This window comes from Tachypleus tridentatus, chromosome 7, assembly GCF_004210375.1.
Source record: "Tachypleus tridentatus isolate NWPU-2018 chromosome 7, ASM421037v1, whole genome shotgun sequence".
NCBI classification, from domain to species: domain Eukaryota; kingdom Metazoa; phylum Arthropoda; class Merostomata; order Xiphosura; family Limulidae; genus Tachypleus; species Tachypleus tridentatus.
Window position 1 is genome coordinate 87,231,508 of NC_134831.1, and position 13,290 is coordinate 87,244,797.

General features: G+C 33.2%; 1 protein-coding gene across 2 annotated transcripts in view; it reads left to right on the forward strand.

Moving 5' to 3' along the window:
- LOC143256124 (exocyst complex component 6-like) overlaps positions 1-13,290 on the forward strand; it is a 415,504-nt gene that overhangs the window by 64,602 nt on the left and 337,612 nt on the right. The gene's annotated exons all lie outside the window — the stretch shown is intronic.

The window sequence follows — 13,290 nt, forward strand, 5'->3', positions numbered from 1 at the left end:
GAAGAAACATTTTCATGTGGATACAAAGTAAAATTGCCAACCTGGTATGTGGTGAAGTAAAATGGTGAGCAGACAATACAGGAGAGAACAGTTAGTATTATGTACAATAATTTAGGTATAGTTGACTGGTATGCTGTAACATAATAATACATTGTGTTATAATAATTCAAAAATGGCTTAATGATTGTTGCTTTACACAACTGCTGCAACCTAATGGCAGACACTAGAAAAACACAGTACTCTGACAAGGAAAAACAATGGTAATGTGATTGTTACCCTGCTAATATGGTATACTCTAATATAGTGGGAGATGCTAAAAACAAACAAACAGTACTACAACCATGAAAAAGTGGCTAAATGATTGTCACTGTGCTGTACCTTGATGTTGCTATAAGGTGACTTTTTTGTGGTGCTAAATAATTTGACAAAGTTGCATATGATGTTACTACTATAGAATAATTCAGTTTGTTGACTTTTAAACAGACTTTTCATCCCTCTACTTACATCAGACAGTTATAGAATAATTCAGTTTGTTTGTAACATTTACCAAACTAATGGAGAAGAGCATATGTATGTTACTATTATAGAATAATTCAGTTTGTTTGTAACATATACAAAACAAATATGTCTGTAGTAATATTACAAGGTAGTTTAATTTGTATAAACAGACTTTTCATCCTCTACTTACATCAGACACTTAGAGCTGGTTTTACTTAATATTAAACATATTTACGTGCTGCGTATCTGAAAGCCAGTGTTCAGTTTATTTTGAAATAAATCTCACACATCTCATGCTTGTAAGAAATGTTTGGTAGGATAGTCTACAAATGGTAAAAGGACTTTTAAAGAATCTTAAAATGGGAATAATGTTTGACATGTTTCTCTAATAATTGGACACTGAAAGAAGTTAGTTGTGCTTAACTTTATGAAACATTTAAAGTTGTGCCTTTTACTTGTCATATAAGTATGCTACTGGTTGAATTGTAATTGACTAATTAGATAAAATAATTATTAGTTATGTTGTACTGTACATTTTAGGCTCATAATGAATGACACATCATCAGGTTATTATGGGGTATAATTGTCAACAGTTTTTGTACTTTACATTAAATAAACCCCACTATCTGGTAGATGGTGTAGTTAAATACTTTTCCTTTGCAAAGAGGTTTTAGTGGAATAGTCCAGTGCAGTTAATAATAAGATAATATAATTTACTTTGTTTGTGTGAATAATACATACTTCATGAAAAATATGTTAAGATCCAATTTTTTTCATAATTACAGTCATTAAGTGTTGCTTTTTTTTATATATCATTCATGCTTTTTCATTTATAAATTTGACTGCTCATGGGAGAGATGTAATTAAACATTAAGGGGTTCTTTTTTTTTTCTCTCTAACACTATACTGTTTCTGCTTCTGTTTGTTACATGAAATACCAATTTTGTGGTCCCAAACTTGTAGATGTTTACAGCACTAGAACTACTAGTAAACATTTGTTAATGAAGAAGAATTTTTGTAACATTACTCCTGTTACTGATTGTAAACAGAAGGCTCGGTACTCGTGATTTACATATAATTTTATGTTAGTACAAGTATAGTACTATATATTGTTTTTGTTTTTTTAATTCTTGGAATACCTATTGTGAATCATATTAGATACTCAAGAGATTCAGACAAATGAAAAAGGTACAATATAAAATTCTAACAAAAGATAGCCATGTTTAGATAGTGAGTAAAATACTTTCTTGTTTTGTTTTTGTTGTGAAAAAAAGTCAGAGTGGCCTTTTAACTAATATAAAACAATTTGTTAATGATAGTGCAAGTTCCCTTGCACAGGCCTTCAACAGCTACAAAGATTAGTGATAAGGGTTAAAATTTTCTGTGACCATCAGTTGTCTTAAGGGTTCAAAATATTTGTAAGCTAATAACCATCATGAAGGGTGGAAAGTTCTGTGAGGTATCACCCCTGTGTTTCTTAAATGTTTTCACAAAAACTCGTAGTTGTTTACAATCCATTTTGTCAGGTTGAACTTCAGTGGTCACATCATGATTCAAACTGCTTACTCTTGAATGTTCAACATTTAGTTGTTTCTTGTCCCAGCCTTTTGTATTACTTTGTTTTGACCATACACATTTTTTTTTTTTTTCAGAATAGTATGTTACTGTGGACATGAATAATTAGTGTAAATATGTGTATATTGCTTTGATGTTTTGAACTATGAAGTGCTTCTTTATGTTTAGTTTTACACTTCTGGAAACAGCTAAAACCATTTAACTGAATTGGGAGTTTAACACTCGTTAAAAGGTTATAAAATTTGATAATATTGTCATGCTTTTGCTTTTGTGTAAATAATAAAAATTTATCTAGAAACTAACTTTAAAACATAATATTTACAAGTAGATTTCAAATAAAACAAGTCAGAACTGTTTTTTTGTGTGTGTGTTTGGAAAATATTTTATTAATCATTATAAACTTATAACTGCTGCAAAGAAACTGTATAACATACTTATTTTTCTGGTTGTGTTAGATGTTGATATTTTTCAGTTTGAAGAAATCAAGTATTGTGGAATGTTTTTTGTTTAGTAACTAAGAAAGATATTTATCTGCATAGTACGTTGTACATTTTTTTTGTTTGTGGGTACTTTTTTTTTTTCCACAAAATAGTGTATTGTAACTATCTGTCCATACCTTTGTTGCTGAGTTTTGGGAGATAGTTTTCAAGTGCCTTTTGTGTGCAAACCAAACAATTTCCATAAAATCAGTTTATAAATGTTTGGTAAATTGATCCAATTTAATAATACCATTTTTTTGCTTGAGTTGTATATAGAGCTATATTTATATGTTTATGTACACAGTATATTTATTATCTGTTTTGGTTTCTGAAAATATTGGATGGATGAATGGATAGAATACATTAAAAGTTAATTGTATACTTATTGTTGTTTTGTTAGCTGGTGTTTATTTTTAATGTTTTAAAGAGTAATTTGTATGTATTAACCAGTACTATATTATATGAAACTATATTGTTTTATCCAATAACAAACAAGCATACTTCAATGACATGTTGGTTGTTGTTTTTTTAAGTTAAGAAATAATAATACAGTTGTTAACAGAATGACTAGTACACAGTTTCCAAAAAATGTTTTTTGTAGATTGTTTTTATTATAGGCTGTGTTTGACTTACAGATATTGCTGTATAGTCACAGTTCTTTGTAGTAACATTTACTCTGCAACTCTAGATACATATACTTCTCCCTCAAGTACTTTTGTCAGACATCATTTCATTTGTAGGTCATAAAAACGTGATGAATATAATCTACAGCCTTTGTTACTGTTTGTTTTTAACAACTAAAATAAGAAGACAATTTTTATGACACACTATCAAGATGTTCCTCTCATTTAATACTTCTGCTTATAATGACGTAAAATTATTTTTATGGAAGTAAACATTACAACTTTATTCAACATACATTATTATTGTGGCATTATATTTCTGATTTTATTTCATAACATTCAGTTTGAGATGTTTTAAGGATAGTTTGGTACAGCTGTAGCAATGTATCCATGTCTGATAACTTTTTTAGTGTTCGTCTTTCTTTTGTTCATGAATTCATATGTCCTAATGTGTTATTAAATACAGTTATTGTGAAGGAAAAAGAAAATTTATTGAATTTTTAACATGATACAGGATATTTGAATATTTTGAGTTATTTGCTTGAATCATTTCATAATATTCATTATGAAGAATGAAGATTTAACAATCTGCATTAAACAGAAGTTTGTTTATACATTGCTATTTATCTTTAGTTAAGAAATTTTTACATTTTTATGTTAGAGATTCCATCTTTTGATTTCCCATCCTGTGTTATAATCCTTGTACAAATTTTACAATCCTAGTCATTCCCTTGGTGATCAAGTCTGTATGTATATCTTCCCCCTTAAATAGCTGATTGGCAAATAGCAGTATTTTACACCAGCTGTTATTATCTTTGAAGAAAGTTCACTGAATAAAGTAAATTAACATTTTTCCAGGGATATTTTTATGATACAGCCATGTTCTCAAAGCTCTCTTTGCCTTCAATTGAAGGTATACTGTTAGTAATAGGGATAACACAAGATGAGTCTGTAAAAAATATTTTATATATCAATTTTTTTACTTCCAATAAAAAACTTGCTTACAAGAAAACGTGGACATTTCACACTATTAACTCATCACCTCTTTTGTATGCCTTTTTTCAAGGAGCTACCACTAATAAAAATGGCCATTCTGAATATTTATAGTTTATTAACGAAATGTGTAATAATCTCGCATTTTCTTATTGTAGTAGCAGAACAAACAGTGTATTATACATACAGCTGTGATTGTTTCACAGTTTTGGTTTGGAATGTTTAAAAACAAGTGTTCAATTAGGAGATTTTGCGAGTTAAACAAAGGAAATTTGACAATTTTTAGATTATAAAAGTTATTTTTAACTTTAATACTTTGGTCTACTTTCATCATTTTTGGAGTAGTGATCAAGTTCACACAGTAGATCGTTCTTTTGTCAATTTTCAAAAAGTAATTTAGAGAACTATGCAAGAGTCTGTTGGCTGTGGTTTGTATATTTGTACATAAATTTTCACAATGTACTACGAGAGACTTTGTATGCTGCAGTAATTATTAAGTTTTGTATTGATTGTATTTTATTTATGTGTTTCAGTCCTATGTTTAACCATACTGGAAATGCATATTCGATAGTAGGTCGTATATATGTTTTGTAGATTTTTATTATGTTGTCTGGTGAGGTTTCTTGGTTTTTGCCGGTTAGACTATTTGCATAATTTCTGCGTTTCCAATTTTTTTTAAATATATTATTTGCATGTTTCACCCACGTTAATTTCGTATTGACGGTTAAATCTAACAGGTTTGTTGTGGTCTGGAGAAGTGTTTCGCTCGTGTGTAATTTGGAAGGATCTCTTTTATGTTTTGTTTGTGAATGTAACTAATTGATTTTTGGTAAGTTTGGTTTAATACAATATTTCTCACAGTATTCTTCTATATTATCTAACAACAGTTGTAGATTTGTCGCTGTTACAGATGGGGTGGGACTACTTTTCCAGACCACAACATCGTCTGCGAATTGTGATGCATACTTCCAAGTTTGGGTGTTTTAAGGGCATATTGATGAACAGAATAGGGCTACTTACCCCTTTTTGGGGGACACCAACCTCTGGAATAAAGGCGAAGGTTCCCTTGATGAAATAATAATTAGTGATGTCGAGAAAACCCACTTGTAGAGAAATATATGTTAAAACGGCATCGTCAGGTTTACAAAGGATGACCGAAGAAGGTCGAAATGTTGTTCGCTCCTCAACGTAAAATATTTTCTCAACCCAAACGAGCCGTTTTTACATGTATAAGGTTCCCCTGAATTTATTTTCCAACTTCTATCTTCCAGAAAGTTAGATAGCCAGGTGATCTGTGGTCTGTCTCTATATTTTCTAAATTCATTTTTAATTCTAGTGATTTTCAAGTTATTTCTAAACAATTTGAGAGTCTATTACTAATTATTCTTTCGAGAATTTTTCCTACACAGCTGGCCAGGCTGATCGGGGGGTAATTGTTTGGTTTACTTGTTGGTTTTCCTTTTTTTTATGGAACACAAAGACTATTGCTTGCTTCCAAAAAACCGGGATGTATCCAGAACTGAGTGATAAGTTAAAGATTGCTGTTATGTGTACACACAGTCCCTGAACGCCTTTTCAAAAAGGAGAATGGCTTGTATGTCATCGTTTCCTGGTGTCTTGTCTTTTGTAGATTTTATTGTTAGTTTCACTTCCTTTCCTGTTATTTGTTTGATTGTTTTTGTAATTTCACGCAAAGCTTCACGAGGGCTATTTGCGCTAGCCGTCCCTAATTCAGCAGTGTAAGATTAGAGGGAAAGCTTTGTTTGTTTGGGAATTTCGCACAAAGCTACTCGAGGGCTATCTGTGCTAGCCGTCCCTAATTTAGCAGTGTAAGACTAGAGGGAAGGCAGCTAGTCATCACCAACCACCGCCAACTCTTGGGCTTCTCTTTACCAACGAATAGTGGGATTGACCGTCACATTATACACCCACGGCTGGGAGGGCGGGCATGTTTAGTCGACGCGGGCGCGAACCGCGACCTCGGATTACGAGTCACACGCCTACGCGCTAGGCCATGCCGGGCCAGAGGGAAAGCACTAGTCATTACTACTCACCGCCAACTTGGACTACTCCTTTACCAAAGAATAGAGGGATTGATCGTACATTATAACGCCCCATGACTGAAAGGGTGAGCACGTTTGGTGTGACGAGAATTCGAACCCGCGACACATAAGTCACGTCGACCTTTTGAGATGCGCGAACAGGTGCGAAAATAGGTATATGCTCGCGCAAGTGTTGATTTTCGTAGCAGCGTGCGCATGTGCGAAAATTGGTACATGCTCTCGCAAGTGTTGATTTTGGTACATGTGCGCGCATGTGTGTTTCAGATTTTGTTTTCTTTACTATTTTCACGTGTGGATGATTGGAGTAGAGACAGTGATTTCTTCTTTCATTCAACAGATATAGATATACAAGGATTAATTTGCTACATGGTTTAGTAACTGCTGATTTTGCAACAAGATATTCTGATTCTTCGATTGTTTGTGAATGGAGTTTTTCTCCTGCTACGTAACATAGATGAGAGTGTATTTGATTTTAAGAAAACAAATAATAATTTATTGTCTGCAGTATATTAATAAGCAATGTGAAATAGTTTTATACATATGATTCTGTACGCTTTTTTATACAACAAAGTAACAGGTTAATATGAATTTTATAAATCAAACGTTTTTCAATCCGCTTTTGACGGTAAGGTATGTAATTCTCTTCAGCGTCGAATAATTCCTGTAACCCATTTAAGTTTCACTTACAATGTAGGTGTCTTATACAAGGGTTCTAATGCAATATCAAAATGAAAGAACACGTGAATTTATGTTGTAACTAGGGTTAACATTTTCTTACTTTATATAAAAAAAATCGAAATAATAGTATGTAGAATGTGATTCATGTAGTGAAATTATCTTGTTGCTGTAATGTAAAAGCACTGAATTTTTCATATTATAATCTTACCCTTCCTCTGAAACCATTATCTGGTCTGTTGTTTTCTAATTATAAACAAACTAAAATTAATATTCCTTCATACTGCATGTGTATACAAATCTTCTGGCATACCAATTCTCAGGAAGTTACACGAAATACAACTTTTGTCAGAAATAAAGTTACAATAATATTGTTCTATAAACCACTCGGACAGTTTAAATCAAGTTCGTAATGCCAATACATGCTTCAATATCTTTTCGTCAGATCAAGCCAAAAGCAAGCAATCCAAACACCCAAGGAAACATGTTGACCTAATTGATTTATTGTTGATTTCCTTTCTTTTGAATAGTCTAACAAAACGATTCAAGAGTTGTTTGCTCTATAAATTCCTTAACTTTGAACGGAAATACTATAATGACAGCAGTCAATCAACAGTATCCACTGCCAATTGTAGTTTACTATTGTTTGACTAAAGAATGGAATTTGACCTTACTCTTATAACACACCCATGATCCAAAAGTGTAGACCACATTTTTTTTGTTTATTTACGTAGGTAGAAGAAGACAGATTAACAAAAATACACGAGAATAAATCGCCCCTGTTATGTGTTCCAAATATTCAAGTCTATGGTGGTGGATTCAAGATTTGAGGCATATTTTCCTGACATACAATGAACTTTTCGTTCCTTTAGAATGAATATCTCAGTATGATTTGTGATATACAGGTACTCCAAAGACGACAATACTTCCATACGTCATACCTAAGATTTGAAGAAACTTTTGACATCTCCTTAACCACCAATATCCATGATCTCAATCCTTTTTGATTCTGTTCATTGCAGACAAAATCCGTTGTTTGATTAACATCTTTGCTAGCCTGTACATATTAAAAAATAATTAGAAGCTTATAATAATTTTAATGAAAGCCAAAATAATGAATCCGTATTATTTGCTGAAATATATGAACACCATTGTACCAAGTCACACACCTGCGAGCGCATCTACAATTTTACTTACTTCGCGCTCATGAAAAAAATAAGCACCAGCGTGCGCATCTACCAAACAAGCGCCTGATCGCACATGTATGAAAATAAGCAAGTGCACGCGCATCTTACAATTTACGTACTAGCACGCGCATGAACCAAAATAAGCTCATGAACACACATGTATTAAAATAAGCACATGCGTGCGCATCTTTTAATTTATGCACATGTAGGAATATTAATTTGTACACATACAAGCACATGTACGAAAATAAGCTTTTGCGTGTCAATGTAAATGACACATTTACAAATTTATGCACAAAATCAGCACTTTCGCGCTCATGTAGGGAAATAAGCATGTGCGTGCGCATCTACCAAAGAACGGAAATGGACGCTTATCTATCAACTTACCTGCTAGCGCGCATGTAATAAAATAACCATTAGCTCGCGCATTTCCCAAAATTACAAACTGCGCGATCATGTACCAAAATCAGCACCCGTGCGCCCATCTACGAAAATAAATACCTGCGGGGTAATGTATAAATATACGCATCTGCGCGCACATATATATGAAAATAATCATTTGCAAGCACATGTATCAAAATAAGCATCGATTAATTTATGCGCATGCTCGCTCATGTACGAAAATAAGCACCTGCGTGCTCAGTTGTATTTTATTTTTGTATTCACTTGTGGATGAATTTTAGATTAATGTATTAAAACACAGATATTTGTTCCAGTTAAAAAACGCTATTGATTTCAGTTTTATCTGCAAAAGAGGTACAGATGTAAATTCATTGGGCTCTAGATTCACATGCACATCTAGTGATCGTTTTTATCTCCAACATGACACTTTGAAACAAAGGAACAATACAACCAGTGATAAATAAATTTGGACAGTTTTTCTGACATCTTCCACCAGTGCCATTTCATTCACTTTGGTGGAGAATTGTTCTTTCCCTCCTTTCTTCCTGTTATTTCCAGTTCTTCCAGATTCTCAACATACACAGAGTTGATATATCCACAGTTAAGATGCCCTGCTTATAGCTTTGTCCTTATTCAAACATGGGGAAATTATATATTTCCTGTCACCAGTGCTCATACTTTGGTAAGTTAGATATTTATGTCCTCTGTCATCTGAGTTACTTCAGATGAATTGAAAGTTAGTTACTGATTGCGACTTTGTTTTTTTCTGGGTAAACTTAATTGTCTTGGATGTTCATTACTATTACTATTATAATCCTAATTTTTAGAAGTGCAGGACTTAATTATGTGTCCTTCATTGTCCTTGTTAATTTAGATATCTGTTAAGTTAGACATTAATTATTAATGTGTTTTTTTAAGGTAATTCTGGTCAATTTGCACATTCTTTATTATTCCATACTTTGTGGGTTAGATACAATTAGATGGTTTGCCCATAAGATATTTATCAGTATTTTGTTAACTGATTATGCTTTAATAGTTTCTACGTTACACAGCTTTACTACTTGTAATATTTCATTTATTCTGTCTGATTGTTTTTCATTATTGTTAACTGTATATCTTATTATCCTAATTTTCATCAGTGGGACTTAAAATCTTTTGACTTGTTATGTATTCATTTATTTCCCATGGCTAAACTTGATTTTGGCTACTTCAACGTGACAGAAACCGAATAGAAACCTGTGATACCAGAAATCTAATTTAATCCCAGTAATCTACACTTTATTGTTCTGCCCCATGGTGTCCACTTTATTGATAGCTGTTTGCAACTTTAAGTCCAATTCTCAAATTCAAGACCCTACCATTCAGACTAACCTTGGCTCTAAGTTGTGTGGAGGTACAAACTTTTTTTCTGACTCTGAGTCTTTGCACACTTCATTCTGTGGATTATTGGCTCCTGCTTGCTTCCATCCATTTGAAGTCCAGAGACCACACTACTCTGCTCTAACAAGATGCACTATTGAATAGGATTCCTAATGATGGAGAGAAGTCTCTTCTTACCCTTCTCAATACCTCATTCAGTGATTAGTTCTTCTTTTCCACCTCAGTAAAGTTTAGCTTCCTCCTTCATCTTCACGTTTGGAATGAATAATTCACACATCCATCACCTTCCAATCTCTGGTCTACCATGGAGTGTTCACTCCATACCACCTTTACTGAGGTTCTATAGCTTTGTCCCACTTCCCTCTACTTCTGCTGGGATGGTGGTTGTTATGGTGCATTACAACATCTTCAAAATAGTCACTTATATCATAGAGCCAGTCGTACCAATTCCACGTCTCTGTGCTCATGGTCACCACATTATGATTGTAGCTTTCCATTTTCCTGGCTTCCTAAATTTGGTTTTAAATTGATTATATTCTCCCAAGTTTCTCCTCATGGAGTGGCCCCTCATTTTGTGGGTGTCAACACTTCCTACCTACATGTATGGCTTTAGTCAGTTCCATTGTCTCAGCCCAGTCTCTGGTTGAATGTGTTACATTTTTCCTTTCCTGATTCATCAAGCCTCTGTCCATGTCTATTACCACAGATAATCTTTTGAATTTTGTCTCTTTCTCATTGTTTCTGCACTTCTCATCTTTCCCTATTATTCACCCAGTTGTTAAATAAAGACTTCTCCACTTCGATTGTGTCTGGCTATTGGGCGGCTTTACTGATTACCCAACATTTCATCTGGATTTATTTTTCTTTCTTTTCCCTCCTTTTATACATCTTTGAATTGTTTATTGTGATATCAGATATGTATTAGTAAATCCATCACAGTGGTCACATACTTAATAAGATAATTCAATATGAACGATCATATGGCGTCGCTACATGGGCATCGCGTGGCTAAATGTAGGAGATACTATCATCTGTGATAGGTTTCTAAAAATACCGTATCGTAGGTGTGATTGGTTACGAGAATGTTAGTGTGGTCACTAGAGTTATCGTTCTTAGTAAAATAATTTTTTCTCTGTCAATCATGGGTTTCAGCAAGTGGAAGTATATAATGTCAGACTGTCACTCGAACGCATGGACGGGATTACTGGTTTGTTTGTTTGGTTTGTCTTGAATTTCGCGCAAAGGTATTCGAGGGCAATCTGCGCTAGCCGTCCCTAATTTAGCAGTGTAAGACTAGAGGAAAGACAGATTGGGTCTTTCCCAATCATTTGTTCATCATACGTGGGAAAACAAAATTAAATGTTGTAATGAAGTTCATATTTTTAATTTCAGATCTCAATTCTTCAGAAAACGCATGCACCGCCCTCTGTTGCACGTGGTTTAATGAAGGATTTGCTCATACCTGTAACTGGGTTTTAAAAATAACACATACGCTTTAGAAGTACTTGCTGCTTTTGTTACAGAGCAAAATCACAGTGAGTGATATGCTGTGCCTAACACCAGGAATCTAATCCGTAATTATAGCATTGTAAGTCTTTAAATTTACCATTGTTCCACCGGGTAACAATTCCGGGCGATAATCTGACTTGATGTATCTCCGGGTGTTGGGGGAGAGGGAAGAAACAGGACAAACAGTGGTATATTTTTAGTGAATGTCATGGGTATACTTTAACCCACAGTACAAAGATGAAGAAAGTACTCACCTTATCTGTTTCTCTTTTGTCCCCCCGCTAATACAGCGGTATCTTTACGGATTTACAATGCTAAAATCAGGGGTTCGATTTCCCTTGGTGGGCTCAGCAGATAGCCCGATGTGGCTTTGCTATAAGAAAAAAACACACACAGTAATCGCTTAGGCCCGGTATGGCCAAGTGGTTAAGGCAATCCACTCGTAATCCCGAGAGTGGCGGGGTCGAATCCCCGTCACACCAAACATGCTCGACCTTTCAGCTATGTGGGCGTTATAAAGTGAAGGTCAATCCCACTATTCGTTGGTAAAAGAGTAGCCCAAGAGTTGGCGGTCAGCGATGGTGACTAGTTGCCTTCCCTCTAGCCTTACACTGTTAAATTAGGGACGGCTAGCGCAGATAATCCTCATGTAGCTTTGCGCGAAATTTAAAAACAAAAACAAATCACTGTTTTAGTAATTAATATCCAGGGGGGAATATTTTTGTTATGCATCCATGATCATTTTATCATTTTACAATTATATTAAAAAACTTTAATGTTTCATAATCTAATTATATCAAAAATTTATTTTTAAAAAATTATTGTATACGAGACATATCTATACCACTACTGAATAGTATTTCATAAGTGTAAGTAGATTTACTATACAAATTATCAAGAAAACCTTTAGATATGGGATTTAGAATGAACTTTCAGCTCCATTTATAATAAGATATTATGAAAATGTATTTATTTCTATCTTTTAATACGTTTAATTATTTGCATATTGACCCATCTCTTTGTACAGTTCATCTTTGTCTTTCTCACATTGCAGGCTAGTCCTCGAAAGAACAAAGTCGACAATAGACAAGAGGTGATACTTTTCTCACATTCCTCGCATATCTGTTTATTGTTCAAATAGCAAGCCCAGTGGTATTTTAATTACTGGCTGATAAAAGAAATATACAAACAATTCACAACACAAGTATAATAATGTGTTTTATATTTTAAAACTACTAATTAGAACACTATGTTTATCTTCCCATTTATTCAAATGACATACGAACAATGTGAAATATTATATCGTGGTCAATGTTGCTTACTTACACCATACAGTTAAACATGAAACAATGAAAGAAATGTGTACTTTTTAAAACAAGTGTTGGTCACAATGAAGAATATTGTAAGATGTCTTCAGTATTACATCTTTAACCAATTTTAAATATTATACTTCAACCAATAAAATTTTACATAATTAGTTTATATAATGTAGATTGCGCTTAATAGCATTTTTTCATATATTATAGTGAATAATTCAAAAACACAAATAAACATAAAATTGTATTTAAAATATAATAACATCATACTTTTATCATATTATTAAAGTTATTTGTAGAAATAAAATAAATAACAAATATCCACACAATAATTTGACAGCTGATGTTCTAATAATTAATAATCTTATTTACTGACTGTAATTCACATTTCACTGGATGTCAGGGCAGTTTAGGTGTATGATGTAACCCATACAGTGTTTTCAATAGATAAATAATTTATGTACAACTTGACTTTAATAACAAGAAGTAAATAATAAAACAACTAAAATGATTTTTATCAAATAACCTGAAACTTTAGACAATTAAAAAGGTTTGTGAAACAGGAATTGGCCTATAAATTTAGTTAACAC